Here is a 27,461-nt window from a genome sequence, read left to right as displayed (position 1 = left end):
AAGGACCATTACTGCAAGTTTCTCAGCTTACATAAGCAGTACTGGACCCGATTAAAAAGACTGCCCACAAGTCAGCCTGGCTCTCAGGTGTGTTACTATGCTCAGAGAACACCTCACCAGGTATATACCGCCAATACACACCAGGTCCTCACAAATTAACATCAACTGGATGTTTCTGCAGTGAAAACTTCTGCAGCTTTGTACCTCGCAAAGATGACAGGCAGAGGAGAGTTAGATAAATCTGCCTCCGGCTGCATCTGCTTCATGCAGCAGGGTATGACACAGTTTTCTTTAATCCAGTAAATCCATATGCCGTGCCAGTGAGTGGATTAGCAGCCTTTGTGACGTATCATTTACATGGGTTCAAAGTACATGTAAAAATAATATTTTATCTTCTCCATGCTCTTCTATTAGCTCTGCTACATTTTTTGATGATACTGCATTCATTTTGCGCTGATATAAACACACCTAAACAAAAGACAGGTTAACTTCCTTTTCCAAGATTTTCAGATGATTGTACACTTGCCTGTGCAAATCTCTTAAAATAAAAATCAACAGCTGGGCAAAACAACAAAGCAAATGTGGACGCGTTAAAACCATATTTTCAACGGGTCTCTAGTGAAATTCGCAGCAGTTACGCTCAATATAAAGTTCATGCTTTTTGTTTTTATTTAGTTCCCCTCTTCTTTTGGTAAACAAGGTAACAAATGACTATGCACAAACAGAATTTTTAAAGATGGTCCTCCTCTATTTCCACAAGCCTGGACAACATAAGCTTACAGGTCACATAATGTCGTTTGCTGCAGCATTTTTCCCAAATATTTTACATTTCCACTTCTTTATATTTTCCGGATCATGTGCAAACTTGAACCAACCCTCACAGTAGCCTTACAAAATGCAGCTACTATGGTGTTTTCATCCTCTAACACATATGGACACAGGGGCCAAGAAATTGAATGATTTGTATAGTATCATACACATCCTCAGCAAAAATCAGGGTCAGAACTCATGAGATGATGCCAGCCTCCTGTCAGCACAGTGCTGTCTTTAGGTCCAAACCACAGGCATGGCTTCAGCCTTTTTTGCGTGTTTGAAAGATGTTACCAAACTTCACAATCAAAAGGCTCAAAGGGTTTAAATTCGGCCTTGTTTAATCCAGTTTCTTAGGAGTACACATCAAATCGGTACATGATGTGGCAGCAGAAAGAGACCAAAAGATATTAAATGAAATAGAAAATTAAATGAAATAGAAAAGCAACCTCACAGGGCAGAAAGGTAATATCCCTAAAACAGCTCTGTGGTGATCATACCTGGAATGCTTCATTCAGCTCTGGAGAACTCATTTCCTGAATGATAATAACAAGCCAGAGGAAGATCGCAGGAGAGCCATAAAAATGTTAAGCAAGCAGAGAGGAACTGACTTGCAAAGAGAGATTAAAAGAGCTAAGGATGCATCAACTGACTAAATCCTAAGAAAGGGACGTGACAACTGTCTGCAAGTATTAGAAGACCACTAGCAAGGGCAAAATCATTTTAGTGAAACAAGAGTTTACATCTACAGGGAGTAGTAGTAAACTAAAAATCATAAAGACATTTATTGATCAAAAAAACTCATTTTAATAGCAAAATCTACTAGAGTATGGAGTAGATCTGATAATATGTTTAATCAACACTACTGCTTCTCGAACAAAAAAATTGCCAGCTAAATCTGGAAAACACTCTATTTTGAAATTCTAGGTTGAAAACAAGTGTTGAAATTTCCCCAATGGAACATTCTGTCCCTGGCTGGGGAAATTTCACATACCTTTAACCCGGAAGCAACACAGGCACAGAATCATAGAATGGTTTGGTTTAGAAGGAGGATTTAAAGGTCGTCTAGTCCAATCCCTCTGCAACGAGCAAGGACATCTTCAACTAGATCAGGTTGCTCAGAGCCTCATCAAACTTGAACTTGAATATTTCCAGGATGTCTGCATTACCCCAAGTAGTGGGGTAGCCACAGCTTTAGGAACTCCCCGACACAAGTAGACCAGCCTGCATGTGTTGATGAACGATCTCCCAAATGGGGCATTCACCAGTGGTTCCCATCTCTCCTCTAACCATCCTGAAGAACAATCATGAAAATAAATGCCAGATCCCATTCTATTTGGCTTTGGGATAATTCACAATGATTAAGGAACTAAACAACTCAATATTTAGTAACTTCTGGGTTTCCTCTTTGTTTTCTCCATGAAACAGGGCAGGCACATAAGCGGACCTTGTTGACAGTCCATCAGGACACAAAAGGCTCCATGTGCCAAACTCAAGCAAAACTTGTTGCAAGACTTTAGAGAGTCACCGATCCACTTGTTCGTTCTGCCCCTTTGCTAGGGGCTACCACACCTTGGTGAGTCTGCCAAAAGAAACAGGTATGCTTGTTGCCTTAGCCTGTCAGGTTCACTGCACTCCTGTTTTTCACCTGAATAACAGCATAATATTTAACTATTTGGGCTTTTATTGGGGTCTGATTTACAGAGCGATCAAGATCTATGGATGAAAAGCACAAGGGAACCACAAACTTGTGTTACAACAACGTCAACTTTTGATTCCTCTGCATTGGGAAATGCTCTTTTTTTACTATCAAACTTCAATGACAATTTTTAAAGGGTTCCATTTCTCTTATTTTGTGAAACCTGCTAGTTCTTAAGAAAAGCAGTGGCTGTCTACTCCATAAAATATGTGCACAAACAATAAGTACATCAAAAGCCTATTGCTTGTTGGCCAATTTCCATATAACCTAATATGGTTAAGAAAATGTTTGACTGGAGCCCAGAGCAGAGTGCCAAACTTAACAACTCGGCAGTAAGCAGAGTGCCACAGAGCCCTCTGCTTAGGCTCACTGTAATTTCAGTTTGGTGCAGTTACTACCTATTCACATGAACTAGACCATAATTGTACTTTAGACAGTTACAAAACCCAGATAGTTTTGTTCTCTCTCCCCTGCCAATGAAGATTAACACTAGCTGCCGTACAAGGCTTTCAGAGATAGACGCTCCTTGGAGTGTTTCCCTTCTTGGGCTAGATATAGTAAGGAAATCCTGGGTATCCCAAGGATATAAAAGAACACACGCTGTACGAGGCATTCGGCGTTTGTGTAAACATCTCAGAAAAAGGAAGTTTTAAAGGGCTCCAATACAAGAACATACTTGCTATATCTACTGCTAATGTTACATATGAGAGATTTCACAATATCAAATCTATATGCAGGGCAGGTATTTTCCTCACTATCTGCCTTGCTACTACTGCCATTTATGAAACTCAGCGAGGTGCAGATTGTTTACTTGCCTCTGAGCCCACTGCAAAATAAACCTTGCCCACTTGTGTTATGTATTTGCATTTCCGTCTTTCAAATTTCGCCAGGCAGCAAGTGGTTTAGGACATTTTAAACAGTTAAGACAAAAAAGGGTGGCAAAGCAACTGAATGACATTATCAAGGCTAGTCTTTAAGTCACACTTCAGTCCTCTCACTTTTTAATCTAATGCCACCGAAATCATTGCGAAGTCTGATAACAGGGATTTGGCAACAGAGGAAAAGCGGATCATTGAGCTTGTATCAGTGAAACAAGTCACTTTAGACATTAAAAGAACAATGCTACCTTGATTATGCAAAAGGGTTAGCTAGCCTCTCCCAGATCATTTCCTATGAGATCATATGCAGACTTGGAAACAGAAGGGACTGGTTTCAGGAAGCTTGGATACCTTTTATGGATTATATTAACAAGGCACAGGCTGTTCCCTAAAACTGATTGTACATCAAATTCCATTACAGCCACATGCCCTTGGTTGGAATGCCTTTAGCATATATGATAGTGCCAACAACCACCAAAAAAAAGCAGCAATTCTGTCATTTAATCCCTGTTACTTTTGGGGGGAGGGTTTGAGTACTGGGCATTAAATATAATTTTTTAGGTGTGGATAGCACACAACAGGTTACAATGGGATATCTGTTAGATTCCCTAAACTTTAAAGCATCTCACAGAGTTTAGCTATAACTTTGTAAAAAGTTAAATACCTGTCTTAGCATAGGAAGAAGGAAAAAAAAAACTACGTTGCAAGAATTTGTATAATACTTAAGAACTATTAGAGGCCAATTTTGATTTTTTTTTCTCCAATAAGTACTAACAGAAAAAACATACATCTACACAAAACCATATCAGTACTTGAAAAATACTTTTTCTTTCTATTTGAGGTCTTAGCTAATGCATTTGTTACAAAACGCATTTTCCGGTCAGTTTAGTTACCATACATTCACTCTTGATATAGAAAATTAGAAAGCAAACCAGCACCTGCACTCCTTTTCCAAGAATTAATGCTGTGCTTTTCCTTATTTTTTAGAATTTTACATACAGGCATTATTTTCCTGGTGACGCATATGAACGATGCAGATGCCTCACATGCACCAGGATGGCCCCGTGGTTCCAGGCAGACCCATGAGTCTATAAACACACCTCAAACGCTGTAATGCTGTTCGGAAGCATCAAGGCATTAGGAAGGCTCTGGCCTTCAGCCTCTTTAGCAACACTTATGCATCACTTGGGTTTCATGTTAACTCTTTGGCAATGCATAAATTGCATGCTGAGCTTTAGAAGACCTACACTGTAAGAGGCTGAATTTCACTGTGGGAGGCAAACTAATCTGTTAAATAGATAAATGTGAGCTAATTCGATTATTAGCAATGATATTAGCAGATTTTGGTTTCAGCTGAAAGTAACACAACATTTTCAAACAGCAGCTCTCAAAGAAAAGTAATTTTCCGTTCTGTTTACAGATGGGGGAAGGGAGGTATGGATAAAGGCAGTTACCTGCCCAAGCCCAGCTGGTCCTTCACCTCCTGCATCCCAGTCAAGTGCTTCCCCTCCACACCAGGCTGCCCTTTCTCCTACCATCTGCACAGCCCTAATGCTAACATAATCTGCATCACTGCTGCCATGGCTGGAGAACCAAAACATGTAGCATGAAGATTCCCCCAGTGTCAAACTGTCATCTCTTGTTAGAAATAAGACACATTTTTGTTCTTGTTGGGATTGAAGAGGAATGAGGCACCTGAGCAAAGGAATGAAAAACTCACAGATTTATTACAATTATTTGCTATTTGTTTAATGATAATACTGTTCTCTGTGCCAAAGAGATGCAACAATTAAAGACAACCGTTGCCTTTGCTCAGTTTGGGGAATAACCACCCTTGCTGCAATCTCCCAGGAATCCATCCTTAGAGCCTTGCTCATTGCTATTTATAACTGAGTAAATATTAGAGGATTCACATCTTTTGCCCTGAAAAAACAAGACCTTTGGCCTTAACATTTCTTTGGAAAGTGCTTCAGAGAAGGCTGTTACTCTGCAACAATGTTTCCTTCCATTAAAATTCCTCTTAAAATATATGGCCCAAAGGAGGAACACTAGACCTCAAATATGGACAAGTCTGCCTGCAGGCATTTGGAGGCTGGGATTTGCCCAAAACATTATCCTTACAGAATTAACCAACCCTCTGTTAGTCAGCAGAGTTAACAGCCTCAAAAAAATAGTTTTACTCTGACATGCCTGTTTGTCAGGACAACTCACCAATTGCATATTGCTTTGTTTTCCACTGCTTAAGGACTAATTATTCCCAAGGACTGAAACTGGATCCTTTACCCTTCTACATGCAAATTAAAAAGTGTTTGGGAGCCAATACTGTCCAACAAACTATCACTTTTAGGTTTCTGTTACTCCTGGCTTTAGCCCAGCTCACACTGCCTCTTCTTTCCCTCATGTCCTGACACACACTGCGATGGCCAGAGCCCAGAAGAGCAGGCTCTGCCTGACCACACAAACACAGTACGCGCTCAGGACTCTGCCCTGCTTGGGACTCTTGGATCTGCCTGATGAACACCAGCCATCATAAAAAGCAGACTAGAAAAACGGTACGAGAGGCAACACGACTCAAAGGCAAGCCTTTATCTGCTATTCACTCACTAAGAGATTTGCAGACACAACAGCCATCAGTTCTGTCACGTATACGACCATGACTTCTTGGGACACTTGCAAAACATTTCCCTCAGAGGAAAAGCCAAGATCAGATCTGTGATACCCCTCATCCACGACACAGCCCTTGATAGTGGCCAGTCATTTCAGAGAGGTGTTCAAACAGGGTAATCATTCAAGGCAAGTCCCTTCCCACCTCCTCATTGAGGCTGGCTTCTTCACTTAAGCTTTAAATCCCTTTTAATTGTTTTCCTTAGTCTTCACTACTGTAACTTGGTTGTTTTATAAAAATGTCCCATCCTTTTGGATGAGCGAATTTGCTACGCATGACACCATAACCTCCACCTGTGTAGTCAGAATGATGGAGTTCCCTCACTTGCAGCAATTTGTGCTAAACATCAATTATAAAACAAGTGTAGCCTGGGAACACTTATTATTATTATCATTGCTTAGCAAGACTCCTATCAATTGCTGAAGCAACAATTTTGAAAGGCAAATTTCTCCCCACCTGGCAAGCAGAATTGTTTTACATGTCCCTGTCAGACTAAAACCAGGACATCTAGGGAATGTAGAATCATTGACTTTGCTAACATATTCAGCAACATTATCTTAATGACATATAATAGTCTCCATATACATAACCTTTCACTAGGAGAAAGACTAGTATGGCTGTTGAGCTGAAATAATTACCTCAGTCTGTAACGTGTGTGTGTGCAATGACCGTATGTAGGCTTAATGACAAAGACAAATAAGAGTTAGGCCTTCTCAAGGGAAGAAATGCTCCCTTCCCATTCAGGTAATGTCCAGGGACCACAGAAACCACAATGTGGAATAATTTCTCCAGAGTTTCAGAGCGCTAGACTACCATGTACATATTTACTCGTAATCCTTAGCACACAAAACACTAACAAAATGAAACATCAAGGTGGAAGACTCCCAAATACCCAAGCAAATTCTGACAGCCAGTTCAATCAAGGACTACCATAAAGTATATTCCCAATGTGTTAAACTAAGCTGAATACTAACCGCCCAGAATGGCCTCTTTCCACAACAGACCTTGAGTTTCAAAGGAAAGTAAGCAAACGCTAAAGTACTAGTCACGCTAACAATTGTCTCAACTGAACATAAAACACCTCCCAGAAAATAAATGTATGTAAGCATTAATAGCATATCTCACGAGTTATGATGCCCCTGTGCCTGGAATATGCTGCCTCTTCAGCTCCCAAGGGATTCTTTGAGTAACCAAACAGTTATCACAGGCACTGGAAAGACAGATGTGTTTATGGGTGGGAATGAAGAGGGTACCAAAGGCAGAAGAACTTTACAGTAAGGATGATCTAGAAAGCAGACCAGATCTCCATCCTTGCTGCAGTTGCTAGGTACTATTGCACCACTAAGATGACTTGCAGCTCCTTTTCTTTTTCCAATGACTTCTCCATGAGGAAGAAGAAAATCCCAAGCGAGAAAGGGCAGACTGCACTATGCATACGAAGCCCCACTGAGGGAAGAGTTGCTTCCACTTGCAGGGAAAGCTGCTCCATTCACCTGATCTTGCTGCCGTGACCGTAACCCAGCCACGGTGTAATGCAATCCTGAGAACAGCCTGAGAAGCAACAGCCACAGAATTGAGAATTTTAATAGCCAAACTACACCAATTAATAGAGTGCCAAACCTGATTATGCCCCCATGATTCACTTCACAAAAAGTATCCAAGGAAATTCCCTATTTGTTTTGGCTGCAGACCAATGTGGTTCCTTGATTGCTGGCTGCCTCCAGTCAAAGATGCAAAAATGTTTGGCTATTTCTGCATAGCTGCTGGAGTGCACTTACACAGTTTTCGGTGACAGGTTGTTTGTCTGCCTTTACATGTACTTAGCCACTTTGTGACTGTTACCGCGATACAACAGCCACCTCCAAGTAATAAGCCAGGATAAATGAGAATAGCTTGGGCAGTGTGCAGCGAGACTGGAAATTGCCCGAGCGATGCCTCAGAAGGAGAACTGGAAGGAGTTCCTGAGAGAATTGACTCAGATATCCCACTCGGATTAACATAACCCAACCGGAAAGCTTCTCAGGGGCTCTAGTGGCTCCCATTCCCTTTCATCTACAGAGGCAGTGAAAAGAAAACTTCCAAATGTCTATATACTGGTATCTGTCTATAGGCTGCTATCACAAGGTCCAGAGTAATTTTATTTATCTGTTAAACCAGGTGAAGAAAGATCCCTCAAAAATGAGCTGGCTTCACAAGCAGCCTTCAATTAAACAAATACAGTTTACCTTTCCTGTTCTCCACCTAATCAACACAATCAGCAGATGTGTTTAAGAGTATTCATTAGACTAACTGGCTTGAGCAGGAGATTTGACAAAGCTCTGGAAAAATATGTCATGCTTTTTTTACAAGTGACACTGCATTTTTGCACCATTTCTTCTAAATCCCTAATCAGTGGTGCTGAGGGGGGTTTGCTTATCTTAGACAATTTTGAGGAGTTTGTTTTAATTTTATACTGCCTGCCAAATGAGGTCTTATGAAGACAGCATGTGATGGGATGACAGGGGAGTCAAAGTCTCCACAACACATACAGTACTGTGCTCCACCATGGCTAAACACAGCTTGTACTCTCTTGTTTTACAAAAACGAGAAACACCATTGTTGGCCCAAGAACTACCAAGATGGAAAACCACAGCCATGTCCAGCTGAGGTGGCAGTTCCTACAGGAAACTCTACTCTGGATCTTCCTAAGACTGCATTGCAGTAAGTGCTGAAGAGATCCACTTTTTCTGAGGTTTGCCAAATCTAGGAGATCTGGTGAAAGGAATACAGATTCCCTCTAAGCATTCCAGAGGTCCAGGTTTCTGGACTATGTCAGCCTCAGTAAAACTCCCATTAAAGTCAATAGCAGTTGAATGTTCTAATCCAGAGAAAAATCTAGATCTATCCTTGCATCAATAAAACACAAACCTGCTCCAGTCCTTAATAAAATCCAATGACTGACATGCCATTCAGGAGTCACGGAGCTACATGCAGTGATCGAGTTCTTTAAAGTAGGAATTCAGCTTTTACACTGCTCACCTTACATAACTTACTGTAGCCATGAATAAAAAAAATACATTATCATTTACATATGATGAGGAAAATAAAAATTCAAAAGGCGTAATATAACAGAGTTGAACAGCATTAAATTCTGTAACTTTCTGACTGCTGAGATATTTCAGAGATAAAGCTCCGTCAAAAGTGGACGTTAGTCTTAATCAGAAGAACCTCTCATTCCTATTCTAAGGCTTTCACTTAGCCTTGTTTCCTGTGGTACCTTAACATCAAGTCATTCTTAAGTGCTCATGTTCACAACGTACTTAAGCATGCTCCTCACCAACCAAATAAGATTACTCCCCTGCTTGAAGTTAGGCACACATTTGTTGCAGCAGAGCCAAAACATACATGCACACACATATACCTGACCAAAAACATGTTTTTCGTTCATGGGCTGGTTTTATTCTGTAGTCCAAAGCACACTACCAAAAAAAAATTAAAATAAAAATAAATCCATTATGCCACATATCTTCAAGAATTTCTCAGTGAAGCAAAATTAATGAATATATTTGACACCATTTATTTCCTAATTACAATGACATTTTCCATGCATAAAGTCTGTATTTGTGCCCTCAAAGCTATCAAAACCTGAATTCTCTCCTAAAAGGAAACAATAATGAAACATCATCTATGAGGTGAAAGACTACAAATGTGTGAACACTAATGACTAGGCAGGATTTTAGCCAGAGGAGTGTTTTATCTACCTGTTGATATACTTTTATACTGTTTCATACTATATAGCCTGCAAAATATCAAAGTCAAGGGACACTAACAACTAAAAAGATTGTATCAAACTAATCTATTTGGTTTATACTCAAGCAATGTCTGGATGCCACACCTAAAGAAAAGCTGAGAGTTAATTATCTTTCACTTCTTCCTAAAGGAGACCAAAGTGTGATACAAATAGATTTATCATTTTATTTCATTAATCTTTCCTATAGAAAATCTCATTATTATATTTACTTACATATTGATCAACTAATTACCAGGTTGGGGAAATGGAGGTATGGGTACCAAACCCAAACACTTGTGGAAATACAAACTTTGTCTTTCTCTTCAAGTTGTCAGTACTATCTTTGTTTCATAATTTTATAGCTAGAGATAGCTACTTCTAAACAGAGCAGCAGACCATTTACATTTTTATAAGCAAACTAAAGCATGTTTTTTCCATTGCTCTTTTCCAAGGTGAAATTCTGTTCTCTGTAGGAAGGGGGACAGGATAATTTTCAGAAAATAAAGTCATTACAGCTTAGATCACAATTCATTAGTCTAATATCATTGAGAAACTCCTTCCCTTCAGTTTAACTTGGCCACTACAATAAGCAAGCTAGATTTTGTGGGTTACTTTTGCATACCGGAGCAAGCTTTGTGTAAACATGGTATAGCACCATAATTCTTTGTAGGTCAAGCAAAACAACAAATTATACGTTGTCTGTCTCTCACATTCTGCAAAATAAAAATTAATGGTGCACTACAAAAAATTTTGGAAGTTTTCTGAGCTAGTCCTTAAAACTTGGAGTGCCTATAAGTTGTCCAGATAAACTTAGAGTATAACTTTTTAATGCTTTAGTCTATTTTGGCAACATAAATGAACATGAGGTCTCATTCACTGTTATGCTGCTGCTGCTTATTTGATATCAGGTCAACCCAGGTGATGCGGGCACAGGAGCTGTAGAATCAGGCCTGAGGTCCGAGGAAGATGAGCTGCATCCCGTTTCACAACGACGGTGGCCTACGAAGTGGTCCCTTCTCATATCAGTAAGCAGTAGCATCAGGATGTTACATGACATTTGGAAATTGGGTGAAGGCATCATAGTCTCTCACAGCAGGGCAATCCTGGTGGGCCTGTTCCGTGGTATTAAACATGGGAACACTTAGATGGTAAAGCCTGCGTTAGCAAACAAAATTGATGGCACCAAGGGCAACCTCCTTCCATTCTCCTGGAAGGGGCTTGATCCTCTTTTCTATAACCTAAATAAGGAAACAAAATACCTTACTCCATTGCCACACCCATGAAATGCTATACCCTTTGAAGTTTTGTTTGTCCAAAATGCTGAGGACAACTCCCCCCATTACAGCACAAACATTTAAGTACCTATAGAATTCAAACTTTGATTTCTGAATGTATTTGGAGCCCTGGCTCAGGGCTCTTGAAACAGGAGGCGTGAAGAACAGCCAAGCGATTCATTGAAACCATATCAGGTATGGCGCTGATTCAGAGGAAAGCATTATATGTGCTGAATTACCCTGCTTTCCAGCAATTCTGGCTACAGAAGTTCCCAGGGATTACTTAGCCTGGTTTTAGTCAGCTCCTGAGACCAAAAGACATCACAACCCAAGTGGATCTGAGCTGCAGACATTTTAAAGGAGGCAAATGGCAAAAATATCTTTCAGTGCGACCAGCAACACCATCTTCCACTTACGATCACCTGAAGAGACAACATGAAAGTGACCACTCGTCACTCACAGACAGCAGCTCCTCTCTGACGTCCTAATAGCAAGCAACCCACAATGCAGAATCACACATACACACGACCACATCTGAAATGCTCAATAGTTGGGAATTTGCATCTGAGGATGAATACCTTCTTACAGCTGACCAGGCTGAAGACAGAAATGTAACAGAAAGGTGCGACAGGTTGTAGCTTATAGACTTCTCAGGTGCTTTGGAAAATCTCCCTTGAGATGTCATTTTTCACAAGCTTTATATATATGTGACCAGTTAAAGGAACATAGTTAAAATGGCAAAACAATAATTCTGCCTGCCACAGCAAGGTAACTTCTTTTACACTTTTACCTATTAAGTCCTTTAATTTCTCTAACAGCATTTAAGAGAGACCTAAAGCACTTTGCCTGTTACTTGAACTAGAGTAGCACTTTTTTCCCCAGTATTTTTCACCACTGATGTGAAAAAAGTTAGCCATAACACTGCTTGAAGTATAGCTTTTAGTCCCTTTCATAACCCAAATGTGAACACAAGTTGTCAGAAATTCAATTTAACAATAATTTGATGACAACTCAACATGTGATATTTAATTATGTCACAGGAAAAAGCAGCAATACAGGTTATCTTTTCTTTCCTTGTCAATCTACAAAAACACAGCATATGCGTGAAAGCTGCATGTGTAAGCAGAATTCTATTTTAAAATATCTGATCAGACATTTTTGATTAAAAATCCCACCACCTGCCCATCTGTCCTACTACCTCTATCAATTCTGGTATCAATCATCAACAGAAACATTCGCATTTTAGAAAAGAATGGCTTTTTTTGAGGATCCTTTAAGTCTTGCATATACTTACTCCAAAGAAGGTCACGTCCTATTTTACACATTTTTCCCCTGACGTTTTTGTTCCATGCTTTTCTATATAGGAGACTGAAAGATAGAGATTCTGTACATTTTTGTGGGACAACTGTATTGGGCAGCCAGCCAATTCCTAAGCCAATATCAGCAGTGAGGTTATAGCTCAAAGAAAAGAAAACTCTGAAGAGACAGAGGTTTGTGGGAGGGAGGTTTATGTTTGGTTTTGTTGTTTAAATCTGAAAAGTTGTTTTTGACAAGTTTGTCACCAGGCTCACAAAGGAAGAGTGGAATTCAAAGCATCGTCTGCTCTGAAGGATCTCTAGCACCCAGTCACACCATACTGAATGCCTCACCCATACTCTAGCTCCTGTCCCTGGAGGTATTCCTACTTTGATACACAACCAGCAGACCTAATGAGCGCTCCCTGCATATTTAAACTGAACATTGTTAGTCTATATTATAAAACATATGTAATTTTTACTTCACGCCTCATTTTCTGAGTTTAGTTTTCTAGAGTTTAAACTTGTGCTGATGTTAGGAATAAAATACAAACCAAACAACATTTTGCCTAGACTGATTTTGGTACAGTGCTGAAATTTAGCCTTTGTTCATAAAAAATAGACGGTTTTTGAAGCGAAGGTCATCTTACAGGCATCAGTAGGACAGTTATAGTTTTACAAGCGGGGAATGCACTGAGCATCAAATACTCAATTTAATAAATGTTATGTTTACAGCAGGCACCCAGTATAGTTTCAAGACAGACTGAGAGTTGGATGGGACTGAAGGTTGTGTCAGCCACACAAAGGCGTAAGACTGTCACAAAGCAGTCAAAGCCATGCATCTAGGGATAAAAGCACATCCCAAGATAAGGCACTGAATGATGGCAAAGCCTTATAACTTGCTGCTCCAGAGTGAGGAGGACAGCTAGACAAGCAGATATGGCAGCACTTGCACTGCAGACAGAATATTAATGGATGTTCACACTCTGGCTGAGAGCAGTGTGGCCCTCAGCTCATTCCCACATGTTGCATTAAGGGACCTGGCAGTGAGTCATTTCTGCTAAGCATAGCTCCTGATCTATCCTAGCAGCCAAGCACATACATGAGCATGCAGGACAGAGTCCCTTGCCCAATGGTCCATCCTTTGTCACATCCTTGCACAGTGCAAGGAAGGCTCCTGGGGCAGCATCTCCCCACAGTCAGTGGGACCTTGACATCCCCAAAGCATGCTGTGCTCCTGCCAGTATCCCCCATCCCACTTTTCAACCTCTAACCAGCACTGGTTCCATGCTAAACACCAACTCCAGTAGAACAGCTTCCATAGTGCTTCCAGAAAATAAATGCACATGCCTTCCTACAGACTAAAACTCATAGAATCTTTAATGTTGAAAAAGACCTCTAAGATCATCAAGTCCAACCATCAACCCAACACCACCACGTCTACTAAACCATGTTCCAAAGTGCCACATCTACATGTTTTTTGAACGCCTGCAGGGATGGTGACTCAACCACTCCCCTAGGCAGCCTGTTCCAATGCTTGACCACTCTTTTGGTGAAGAAATTTTTCCTAATATCCCATCTAAACCTCCCCTGATGCAACTTGAGACCATTTCCTCTTGTCCTTTTGCTAGTTGCTTGGGAGAAGAAACCAACACCCACCTCACTACAACCTCCTTTGAGGCAGTTGTAGAAAGTAATAAGGTCTCCCCTCAGCCTCCTCTTCTCCAGACTAAACAACTCCAGTTCCCTCAGCCACTCCCCATAAGACTTATGCTCCAGTCCCTTTACCAGCTTCATTGCTCTTCTTTGGATGTGCTCCAGCACCTCAATGTCTGTCTTGTAGTGAGGGGCCCAAAACTGAACACAGTGTTCAAGGTGCAGCCTCACCAGTGCCAAGTGCAGGGGGCCGATCACTTCCCTAGTCCTGCTGGCCACACTATTTCTGACACAAGCCAGGATGCTGTTGGCTGCGTTGGCCACCTGGGCACACTGCTGGCTCATGTTCAGCCGGCTGTCAGCCAGCACCCCCAGGTCCTTTTCTGCTGGGCAGCTTTCCAGCCACTCTTCCCCAAGCCTGTAGTGTTGCGTGGGGTTGTTGTGACCCAAGTGCAGGACCCAAACTCAGAAGCAGACAGTTCTTCCCTTGTTTGGCTGCTGAAGATCTGCAGTTTTTAAAGCACACCCTTCAATTTTTACTCCTGTTTGAGAGAAACATGATTCTGTGCCAGCTAAACATTTCACAGAGGATCTGGAACATCCCTGAATCACTCCCCATATAATTAAAGGTACATTTTTAGAGCTTAAAGCTTTTTTTTTTCTTTTTACCAGTGGCTACACTGTAAATCATACCCTCCTTTATGAACCAAGGAGCTTCTTAAAGACACAAATTTCACTCTGTTCACTTCAGGCAGGCATGGTTCACATAACTTTATTAATAAAACATTGGGGGATCTCCAAATACAAGGTGAGAAAGTGTCTCTCAGAATCCTACAATTCCAGGAAAAATCCAAAGACAGGCTCCTACAGCAACCAGAAGCAATTCAAACACCCTTCATGCAAAAGAGGGCAAGCATATAACAGACATTTTGTATTTAAATGAACTAGCAAATAGTGTCTTGGGAACAGAGGAAGGAAGAAAAGAGAAACAACATTTATTGGAAAACAGATCTATGGAAGCAAGTTTACTTTGAGACATTTGAGCTGAAACATGTTTGGGAAAAAAATGGAATGAGCCATTTGAAAAAGATGCAAATGTTTTTGTTGGTACTACATTTTTTATTTGATAGGAGTCTACTTTATTCCACAGATTTTAAGACATGTTTAAGATTCCATGGGTTTAGTATTACATCACTAATGGTTTATAATGAAATTCCAGGCAGTAGCAAAAAAAAGAGAGATTTAATGATAGTACCACACAAGATATACATATAGGGCCTTTTGTGCAGGTTTACTGATAGGAATGTTGAATGTGGGTTAAAATAACATAGTTGTCTGGCTCACTTGTGCATGCTAAAATGTCATGTGACAAGTCGTGCCATTACTTGAATCTCTTAAAATGTTAATCTAATTCTGTCCTTTGGTGGATTTTTCAAAAGATTTGTTATTTGCTATGGCTCTATGATGCCATGGACTGTTGTAAAAAGTATTGTTCCTGCTTTTGTATCCCATCCATCTCCTTGATGAATAATATTTCAATGGTTTTAGTAGCATGTTTGATACTAGTTGGACTGTGAGATTAGTGCCCTTCAAAGCACAGCATAACGTAATGGACAAAGCGCTTGGCTGGCATCAACTCCAGTCTGGTGCTGTTGCAGGAGCAATTTTTCTTTTTTGTGCTTCAATTCCTCAGGCTGACAAAAGGAAAAACAATGCCAAGCTCCTTTGTAAAGAACTTTGAGATCAACACATAAAAAGCAGTGCCTGACAGCTTGATCTTAATGCCATTTTACACTACAGAAGGAAGGTATCTTCTAAAGATTTCTTTAAAAATAAATAAGAACGCTATTTAACATCTTACACCTACATAGGCGTGAAAGTTATTGAGAATAACTGTCTATTCTCTGCAGGTAGATAACCTGAGTCCAGGAAAGATGACCTACTGGAGTACAAAGTGAGATAAACTGGCATCAGTGTATAGGAAATTTTCTAAACCCATAGACATTCACTGTAACAACACTTGCTGTGGGACTAAAAGAGAGTTTGATATAATATCTCAAATTGTTGCTTTGTCAGTTTCCCAACAAATAATTCTGATTAAAGTTGTTCAGTTTCATGTTTTTATGCCAAGGGCAGATAGAGAAAGCAAAATATTGCAGAAATACTGAGGAAAAAAAACATGTCTATGGAACAATGTATTCAAAGAACAACCTTTGCTTTAAAACGCAGGAAGGGACTATGTTGTCAGATCTGTGACAAGTCATGAATAATCCCAGGCTGACATTTGAGAAGCAGCATAAAAAAAAGAAGTGAATGAGCTGTTGAAAGCCTCCTCCTCTGAATACAATGATGTCGCTCATTGGGTCACCCAGCGATCCACGTTGCATGCAGACAGACAGACCTGAGTTCACAGCAGCTTCTTCCACTGGGGTCTTGACAATGCTAATGAGATTTACACTAAATAAAGTTCCTCCACCCAGTGGAAACACTCCTCACCACTGGGTGGTGGGGGAAGCACACAGTCCAGCTTGTTACGGTGAGCCAGATCCTGCTGCTCAAGCCCCCACAAAATTCAATCCTCATCTTGTGTTAATCTCAGATAAGCATAGTACACAGCTCTTCATTATTTGGCTTATTATATATACACATAAAAGAGCATGTAAACATATTTCTGACACACTTATTAATTGTGGTTAAAAACTGGTATGTAAGAGAAGATATGAATCCTCTGTTAAGCTTATAATTAGCGTCTTGCTGTTTGTGCAGTTGAACAAAAACGTGAGTATGTTTAGATGAATTTTTTCAAAAGCTGCCCGTGTTAAGCTACCGTAACAGCATTTGATTTCCAGGGTAATGACAGCCAGGTCTAAAATATCCTAATTGGACATTCAAGAACCAAGGCATTTCAAAAATAACTTGGGAAAAAACCTGCCCTTTGTTTTGGCCTCTTCTCCTTGACAGAAAGAGCGTCCGCTTGCCAAATTAAGTAAAGAGAAATATGAAAGAGCAAACAGACCTTTGGCCTATTGCAAGAGCCAGACTATTGTTTTACATCCCATGACTGTCTGTGACAGTATAAAATGTGAATTTAACAAGACTGTTTGGGAGCTTTAAATTATGCACGCACACTCGTTCTGGTGAGGTCAAGATTTTTATGGGGTTTTTGTTCAATTGGTCCATTTTACTCTAGAAGAATCGTGACTTTTGATTAAGCCATTGCAATTTCTGTGCAGAGTTCTCAAATCTGCCAACAATGACAAGTCAAAATAAGTAGCTCTGAAATGTTTCTATATTAGAATTACTGTCTACTGTACTGATTGACACTGCATTCAATTGGAATCCATCTGAAGCATCAGGCACAGTAGGATGTGAAATGGAAATGCTCTGCTTTTATGGACTAAACATGCATACAGGATTTACAGACATCTAGTAACCTAGGGTACAAGACATCCAGAAAGCTGATGTATTACAGCCAGAGGTTATTGCTAAAAAACAGTCAACAGCCAAAGATCAGTGAGACTGCCAAATCCAAGAATGGACTACAACTGGATAGGACAGAAGCTTCGTCATCAATTTCAACAGGGCCAAAAACTCAGCATCTGTTTCTTACATGTAACTTTCACTTTTCTTAGAAATCACTAGAATAGTTTCATTTCTTGATTTTAAAGGTATCACAAATACTTATTCCGACCATATTTTTGAAGGGGTTTTTAATATAAAAATTTTGGCCTCTAATAAAATCTATTTTTAAATCTAAATTCTGTGATGTTTCATAGGCAAACTATTTCACAATCTGATCCAAAACTCACTGAAGACCTTCCATCAGGCCCTTCATCCTGTGACTACTGAGAACAAGTGCTGCCAAATTACACCCTTACATCTTTGTTTCTGTAAAGCAGCCAGGACCATCCATTGTATGGAACAGAACTAAAGGACTTCCCTGCTCCATGGAATCTTAGACTCCAGCTCTATTAACCCAACTACAGCTCCTTGGAGGGATTCTTTACATTGGAAGTTATGAAAATAAATGTAAAATATATGCTTACACATCATAAAAGTGAGTTTTTGTTCCATTTTAGACTACAAGATTAAAAAAATATGCCATGAACAATAAAGTGGAACTTACAAACCCCTAAACAATAAAGGGTTATGCACCATGGAGCTGTTTCTAGTCAACTTTCCTCATAAAAAAATGAAAAATGCATCAGAAATGCACAAAGTCAGCATTTCTGATATTTGTCAACTTCTTTGTACCCTTTCTGTATGCAGCAGATCCATATATTAGGGGGTTTTTCCCAGCTGACAAAAAAACCCAAAAGATTGTCGTGTAACTAGCCTACTAGTCCTAAATCAGGTTTCTAGTTTTCCCCTTCCCATTTCAGGTGTAAATTAAGACAAAATCTTCGGGCTCACTATGCCTCAGTCTCTTCTGTGTAATCCAAATGATACTTTCAATGAGGTTTGGCACAACATTCACTCTTGTAAAGATCTTTGAGACCTTTGAAATGAAAAGTGCTTTTACATGTAATGTATTATTAATGACATTTCACCAAATGTAAAAGAACTCAATATTTGAATGCCAGATTATTCCTTCTTATTATAAGCAGCATTATTATATTTTTTTTACCTTCAGCAAAGTAACCATCTGCTTGAAAGGGTGTGGTCAGCTTTAACTTTCTGATCTCCAAATTTCTGGGGACATTTACCAACTGTTTCAACTCAACTCTTCAATATGCTACACACCTACCATCAGCACCTACTTTCCCCAACCAACACCTTGTATCAAAACTGAACTACCTTACCTTAAAAACAGCAGATTTATATCTAACTGCTAACAGTTGATTCAAAGAGGAGGAAAAAACAATTTCAATAGATAGTTACACCTCAGCTTACTACACACTGATGATCTGCTCAAGAGAAAGCATGTGTCTCTACTTGGAAACTGAGCCATTCCTCAAAGTTTCTATATTCAAGGCACCATGACAGTTTTTCTTACTTCTCTGCTTTTAAGACAATAATAATTGTGCCTATATCTCTCTATATTATAATGAATACAAGACAATGAAACCTCCCTCTTGGCAGGAGGTATAGGATTGCCCCATGGCTGAATGAGGATGCGTCACTGCTGACCCACTCTATGTGCATGCAAAACAGAGCCTGATTGGGCATGACAAAAAGAACATGAGTAATTCACAGCAGCAGCCACCAATATAAAACAGGAAAGGGCTCAGCCAGAAAGGATGCAGCAACTTGCTCATCCCCTTGATCCTGCAGCCATTGGAGATGAAGCATGCCACGAAGCCAACTAGCACAGACTTAACGTTCATCTATTTCCTGGCACTGGTGTGAAGTACTCAAGAAGTGGACTTCAGAAGATATCTATGCTTTGTCCTTGCTGTTGGCCAATCCTGTTCGTCTGGGCTCATCCTTTCTGCTTAGGTCTCCCCCATGATGTACATGGGCATTCCTACCAGGTACTGAGATACCTAAACATCAAGAAATGGCAACCCAACACTTGTGTTCAATCACACCCAAAATGCCACTATCATGGCCATCAACCATAGATTTCAAAAATTTGAATCCTAACCATTTGCCAGAGGATACACAGGAGAACTTGAAGAGTCTGCCAAATTGCAGGCAGTACTTTACCCATTAGATAACACCTTCTCTAAGATCTCTTTATTGTTGCATCTGGGGGGGAAGCAAAACATTTATGCAGCTTTAGTAGTACAATTCTACTTCTGCCACTTTAGAGATGTTAATGTCACACAAATCCGTATGTTTTACTAATGGCATCATATATGTCTTCCCAGGCATTTCTAAGTCACCCTTGTTGAGCTATCTAGGTACTTTATCACATAGGGTTACTCTGTGTCAGGTATTAAGACACTGTGCCTTGTCTTTCGTAGGAAAGTACATGCCCTTATCTAAATTACTAAGACTAAGGACTTGAAATACTGTCCATGCAAACATACTTGAATGCTGTATATTCAGATAACTAGAACTCTTTCTTCTTCCCTCCCAGTGAGTGAACATAAATTAAGCCTCCACAGGAATTAACCCAAGAGTAAGCTGTAGTCCTGATTTGGAGGCAGGGAAGAAGGCTGTACTGTAAGAAGGAAACTGGTGTCTCATCTGTCTGGGACCACATGCCACACCAGGCAGGACTCCCAAAGGTGGTACAGTCCTTTTGTTCCCCAGCAAACCCACGCCTGCAAAAACATGGACTAGGAAACCTCACTTCTTTGCCCCTGGAAGTTTCCTCACTGCAAATAAACAGTATTACACATAGTCCCCATTGCTTAATCCATTCACTTGAGTATGTGCTTTAAAACTTGGATACGTGACAGTTAAGATTGTTTTCAGCTGATAACTGGCCTAAGGATGCCCCTTTGCTTATTACTTCTTTGATCCAGATAAGCATTTGGCTGTTTAATCAGTCACAAAGCTAAAGCAGAAAAGAGAGCACTCAAAAGCCTTACAACCCCACATACTTAATTTAGCCTAAAAGTAATTTCTGGGCAGAAAGAGAAAATTTAATTAACTTTTTTCCATAAAAATGTATGCTAAGATGTGTAGCAAGATCTTATGCATTCCTTTGAAGTTTGTCATACATTCCTGAATACCTTTGACAGCCTAAGAAGTTATGTGTCTGCTTCTGATTAGATAATTGAAATAAATCTACACCAAATAAATTCAGATCTCTTAAAATAAACTGCAGAGGTACGTGAACTTTGTAAAATGCATGTAGTACTTCAACCAAAAGGCATTTCTGCAAAAATCAGCTATCAAGATGGAATTTATTTCTCTGTTTTTTTCCATGCATGTGGACTACAGTTAGTGTCCAAATTTTAATCCAGGCTTAATTCCAGTCTGCATCAAGTACAGTTCCTATGTGAACTGAAAACCACCACAGCAGAGGAAAATCATGTCTTTTACTACTTTCTCCATTTCACCCCTTATAGTTATAAATGTACATTAAAATGGGAGATACCACAGCAGTCAGTCCGTCATCCAGATCCAGCAAATATTTGCCCACTACTTCACCTTGAGACAACACTGCCAAACCTGACTGACAGTCTATAGGGGAGAACACTACCTCACATGATCAATCTACATTCATTACATCCAACCTAACAAACCACCAACCAATCCACATCGCAACACTGCTTCCATCAGACTACAAAGCTTGGAAAGACACATAACATGATATATCTGTAATATATACTACAAAGCAATGTAATACATAGACCCAGACATATTGCATAAACTGGAAGATGGCAACAAAATTGTATGTATTGCTTGGCAATACACGAAGAGAATGAGGAGAATTTGACAGAGTACAAATGAGTAATAACTGGTTAAAGTCATGCAGCTACCTAAGATTCAAAATGAGCACACAGACATCAAAGCTTTGCGTGAAATGCTGAGAGTGACCACATAAACTCAAGCAGTGATGGTCAGATAGATCTTATCACACTGTTACCGCTCAGGTAATCCTGCCAATCATTGTGCAATGACCTATTGAAACCACACAGAGGAGGACAAACACAATGAATTCAAAATGAATCATCTTGATAAAAACACTCATAAACAGATATTTTACAGCAAGATAACAAAACAGAAACCTGAATGCATTGTGAGTTTCAACAGAGTGACAGGTCTTGCAAAGATATCAAGATGATACCATACTTGAAGCAGCCAGAAACTTCTCTGGAAACATGTTATCCAACTAATGGTCACAGAGGGCTAGTACTCAATCACAGAATGGCAGGGGTTGGAAGGGACCTCTGGAGATCATCTAGTCCAACCTCCTGCTAAAGCAGGTTCACCTAGACCAGGTTGCACAGGATTGCGTCCAGGCGGGTTTTGAATATCTCCAGAGGAGACAACTCCACAACCTCTCCGGGCAGCCTGTTCCAGTGCTCGGTCACCCTCAAAGTGAAGAAGTTTTTCCTCATGTTCAGATGGAACTTCCTGTGTTCCCGTTTGTGCCCACTGCTCCTCGTCCTGTCACTGGGCACCATAAAGAAGAGTCTGGCCCCATCCTCTTGACATCCACCCTTTAGATATTTATAAGTGTTGATTAGAACCCCTCTCGGTCTTCTCTTCTCCAGGCTACACAGACCCAGTTCTCTCAGCCTTTCCTCATACGAGAGATGCTCCAGTCCCCTAATCATCCTTGTAGCCCTCTGCTGGACTGTCTCCAGTAGTTCCCTGTCTTTCTTGAACTGGGGAGCCCAGAACTGGACACAACATTCCAGATGTGGCCTCACCAGGGCAGAGTAGAGGGGGAGAATAACGTCCCTCGACCTGCTGGCCATGCTTTTCCTGATGCACTCCAGGATACCATTGGCCACAAGCGCACACTGCTGGCTCATGGAAAGCTTGTTGTCCACCAGGACTCCCAGGTCCTTCTCAGCAGAGCTGCTTTCCAGCAGGTCAGCCCCTAACCTGTACTGCTGCATGGTGTTATTCCTCCCTAGCTGCAGGACCCTACACTTGCCCTTGTTTCTGGGACACTGACACAGTCAGAACCAACAGCAGGCAAAACAAACAAGGCGGGTTTAGGCAGAGGGATGCCATGGAACAAGGGCCCCACTGAAATCACTCCCAGCCATCTGTCTGCATTACATAGGAGCAGGCCCAGTCCAAAGCACAACTGGTGTTGAGAAGATATATGCAGACCTGTAGAATATCCCAGGTCACCAGCCCTGCATGAAGGTACATGAAGTCATAGAACTGATGAAGTGTCTGACATTTACAGGGAGACATCATGAAAAGGTGATGAAAATGCAACAGAGAAGCCTACACAAACACTCATTTAAAAATATAGCTTCAAGTCACAAGAGAATAATTTAAAAATAGGTCAGAGTCCTATCGAGAAGTTAAGCCTCATCAAATTCTTGGGCAAAGAATGGAAGTAAAAATTCTGAAGATACAAAGATGACAAATTCTATATTACACATGGAATCATCTGCCCCAAGCTAACAAACAACCACTTTGATGAAAGCTTACTTCTAAAGTCTCATGCGACAGCAGATCCACCTTCTGATCTGTGCCAGATTCACAGAGATCAATTGAACATTTTAGCCTGTACATCTTTTAGTGCTTTTCAAGGAAAGAAAAAGCTAGAAGCCCTAACTTTTTGTAGAGAGACTGTTATCATCAACAAATTTTTTTTTGAGCTGGCACAAACACTGGAACTACAACCTGACCTGTTACAGAAAATAGCAAGTCTTAATGCTGCCTACATCCACCAAGCATGTAGTAACAGATAACACTGAACAGAGAATGAGCTCTGTTATACCAAGACCTAATGACAAAACTGATGACATCCAGTTTCTTTCATTAAAAGCCTATCTGTTCCAACTTCTTGTGTATGCAAGCTATCATCAAGCAGGAACTGGAGATGATATTGCAATGCAAGCCCACTATGCCACACTCAAGTTATAACCAAATAGCTGATATCAAAGGAAATTCTGACATTCAAATATTAACTCACTCCACTGGGCAAAGACTATCCTGAACTTAAAAAAAAAAAAGTCTTGCCTCCACTCCTGCCAAAGGATGCAGGTATAATGCACTGGCAATTGACTGGAGTTTGCAGAAAAGTACAAGCCACAAACCCATGCTACCAAAAGACTGATGATGAATATGAAGATAGTGTGTATAACCGTCAAAAACTTCTGAGGTAGAGGGCAGGGAATTTATATAAAAACACACATCTAACATCGTAAGTGTCTTGCACTATTTTTTTCCAGGTCTGGAAAATGTTATTACTTGCTTTTGGTCCATTAAAATATGGGGTTGGGTGGGTTCCCCCCCACTCAGAATCACTTCTTACTGTCAGATATGTGAAATGTCCATGCTAAACATGGAAAACATTTTCCACTAGATGGAACAGTGCCACAATTAACAGAATTGCCACTACTAGGGTACAACATCCTAAATAACATCACACCTAAACAGAAATAGAACAGCCTTCAAAACCTGTGTTACAGTTTGTCACCTCCAGTAGTGCCCGGAGCTGGCACTAATCTCAGCTCCATGACTGTATCTTTCCAATCACCTGCTCATCTTCTGTTTATTCCTTCCTACCCTCTTTTACGCAGCATTATTTCAGACTGATTCTTTAAAAACTACACCCATCTTTCTTGTTTCTGCCTGTCTTCTCTATCACTGCTGGCAGTTTTGCCCTCCTTCCTCTCCCAAACTTGGAGATCAATCCTATCTTCATTTTTTCCCTCACCTTTCCTTCCACATTCAACAGCCTCTTGCTAAATTCCACTGCCACCTTCTCACATTTCTCTTAGCCCTCCTTAGGAGTATGAATGTAAACTTAAAAAACCTCAAAACAAAAAACCCACAAACTTTGCTGATTCTCCTTAATAGCTGCTTTTCTTTGCAACTTTCCCAATTACTTGGAATTATAAATGCCACAGCAAAATTAGCCTTCCTTCCGCCCACCTCCCATTGTCTAACCATATCACACATCAAAAACCTACAAAAAAATGCATCTGCCCAATTTCTGCAGAAAAGTTAAGGCTGCATATAAAGATTCTAAAAGGAATGGGGTTTGTTTTTCTGTTAAGTCATACCCACGTTGTGCTATGGAGCTGTTAATCAGCAGTCACTAATTGAGTCTAGTGATAAATACATAGTACAAGATATTAATTTTGCTTTTAGAGTTTTAAGAATAAAGTATTACTATGAAAGGCACAGGTAGCTCAAAGTGAATTCATTCCATTCTATATAAACTGTAGATTAAAGTATTAAATAACATTTTCTATTATGTCAACTGAGGTGTCCACTGAAGCATTTTGTAAGTAGAGATTATATTATCAGTTATTAAAATGGCTTGCTCTCGTTTTGGAGATGCAGCAGAGCAGCACATCTCACATAATGTTATCTTTCTCTAATTTATGTTTTTGAGTCATTAATGTAACAGTTAAACCTACAATAAATTCCAGTCTAAAAGCTTCCATGAAAGCACCCATTCAGTGGGTGCCTCTAGTGCATACCTTGCTGGTTGCTCCCAGTCCCTCGTTCCCTAACGCACAGGATCTCCAAGACATTTTGCAGTAGGCCAATATCAACCTTCATGCTTCTTCTGTAAGAACTCATCATCTTCCATGTGCTGTATTTTGTGTGTTTCTTGTCTTTCCAGATGTCTCTGGACAACTTTTCTGAGAACTCCTCCAGACAGACTCTAGCACAGTTTATTAATCACTACAAGTATTCCTATTAGGGTTTTAATTAAATAAGCTCAACACTCTTGTTACAGCACATTCAAACTCCAAGCATGATAAGAAAGATTCTAACTTGTCTGGCAGGACTCATGACCCTAGCACACACGTAGCTCCAAAATCACTTTTTACATAGCACACTTGAGGGGACTACTGAACTGAAAAAAAGACGACAAAAAAAACATGGGACACTGCGACATAAAGCAGATGTCATATTTTGTTAATAGCACCAAGAGATGAAGAGTCAACCAAACCTTATTACTCCAGTGGTTCATTACCCTGAGTGTAAAAATGTGTGTCTAATTTACTTGTCTGACTTCAGATTCCAGTTATTAGATAGTATGTTCTCTGCTAGAATCATAGAGCCTGTTAGTAGCCAGTATCTCTCCCCAAGGAGGTACCAAGATTTGATTTTTATTAGAGCCTTCTATATTGTTCATACACAGAAGATACAATCCCTCATTCTGTTTTTCTTGTTTCTGGATATATGATTTTGCTTTTGGCTGCATTACAACAATTTATCTGCATAGACTCACTTTATTGAGTGATACAGATTGCACTGTACAGCTGCCTTATCTTCATCACTGCTCACTATCCCCCCACCATCCCGATCCTGGTATCATCTGTGCTTTTTATCTGAATTATAAGTAGTAGCAGCTGCAGTATCTCCCAGTAGTAGCTCTCCTTAATTTTTGCTCCTCATTTCACTTTTTCCTGAGTTTTTCAGTTCTGGTGTGTTATCATAATAACTGTTCAAGAAAGACTAGCATGTCTGATACGTGTTCCCCAAAATCACGTCTGAATTCCAGGGGGACCATCTCCTTTAAGATTACCGAATAGAACTACTGTCAAAAAGAGCCAAGCCTCCCCTGCTAACCCATTTCACTTGAATAATCCCACTGGAGCTGTGGTACTTTTCGTATCGGAAAAGGGTGTTTATGGGAGTTACGGGTTACAGAAGTAGATCCACAGTAGATTTTGTTGACCTTGGAATATATCCCACCATTGATTTTATGTACAAAGCTTCCAAGGCCCACTTCTGCCCCCACCCCCACTCTGTAAAAACCTTTTTCAGTAGGGGACATGGCAAGGGGATTGCTCCTCTCCTAGTTCCACTGCGTTAACTATTTTTTCTTTTTCTAATGCATTCTTTTGGCAATTTGAAAAGTAAAAACTAAGCAAACCCCAAAACTTGTAGGTATAGGACAGGGCAGACCACAGAATTTCCACTACCACCAAGTAAGCTCAAGGAAATCTTTAAAATATCATTCTTGCAAGTGATTTGCAAGAGGGTGGATAACTGCAAATATTTGATAAGTACTTATATTTTTCCCTAAGGTTTCAAACACAATAATGAAACTGTAAGCCTGGAGAACTTGGAGCATTCCCAGTGCCAACTGGACACTCTTAACCTCTACACTCTTAACTATATAAATGTGTAGCACATTTGCTGAGTAGGTATTTATATGCACTTCCTGTTTCAATGCTAACTTTTTAGTTACTGGAAAAGAACCAGAAGCTCTCTATTCCCTTGGGAATCATTTTCCATTAAAGAGGCTTTAGATAGACTATTTGTTTTTTCAGATTTGGAAAGAGAACCCAACGGAATGCGTATTTTGAGTATCTTTAGTCTTTTTACAATAACAGTCAAGGGCTAAATGGCTGGAAAGAATTGCAAATTTATTTTTTCTAATCTACCTCATGACACCTGATGATGCTTTGTACCAATAGAACATGATTTCCTTAGACAAGACCCTGAGTTTTTTACTTGACCAGAAAAACAACTAGTTTTTATAAATGGGCAGCCCTACTGACAGTCTACATAAAAAAGCCAACCATTGCATGAGTATGAAGTCTTTACGCATCCCCTCCTTCTCCCTAACAGCTGGGCTCTTTCAGGGCAGGAGGGAAGTCGAATAAAAGCTTCTGTTTAGGCTATCAGCTTCTAGAAAGAAAATTAATTTCATTTCAACACAGCACATCCAGCACTTCTTATAAGCAAGCTTGCATGAAATTATATTTTTAAAGAAACATGATACGAATGATCATGCTGAGCACTGGAGTACCTTACCATTAGCATATTCGGCCATGAAGGAAATCAGAGGATATAGGACAACCAAGTACTGAGCGAAAGACTAGCTGCTTTTTTATTACTGCCTTGGGCGT

At 40.1% G+C, this 27,461-nt stretch overlaps 1 protein-coding gene across 7 annotated transcripts in view; it reads right to left on the bottom strand.

Moving 5' to 3' along the window:
* Positions 1-27,461, bottom strand: part of CALD1 (caldesmon 1) — a 203,380-nt gene that overhangs the window by 153,584 nt on the left and 22,335 nt on the right. Inside the window, exon 2 of one of the 7 annotated variants that reach the window (XM_054813239.1) lies at positions 7,178-7,262. The exons of the other annotated variants lie outside the window; for them this stretch is intronic. The gene's annotated coding sequence lies outside the window, so the exon portion shown is untranslated. The remainder of the gene's footprint in view (positions 1-7,177; positions 7,263-27,461) is intronic. 7 annotated transcript variants of the gene reach the window in all.

This window comes from Grus americana, chromosome 1 (assembly GCF_028858705.1).
Source record: "Grus americana isolate bGruAme1 chromosome 1, bGruAme1.mat, whole genome shotgun sequence".
Lineage (NCBI taxonomy): Eukaryota > Metazoa > Chordata > Aves > Gruiformes > Gruidae > Grus > Grus americana.
This window is presented reverse-complemented; position numbering and strand designations above follow the sequence as displayed.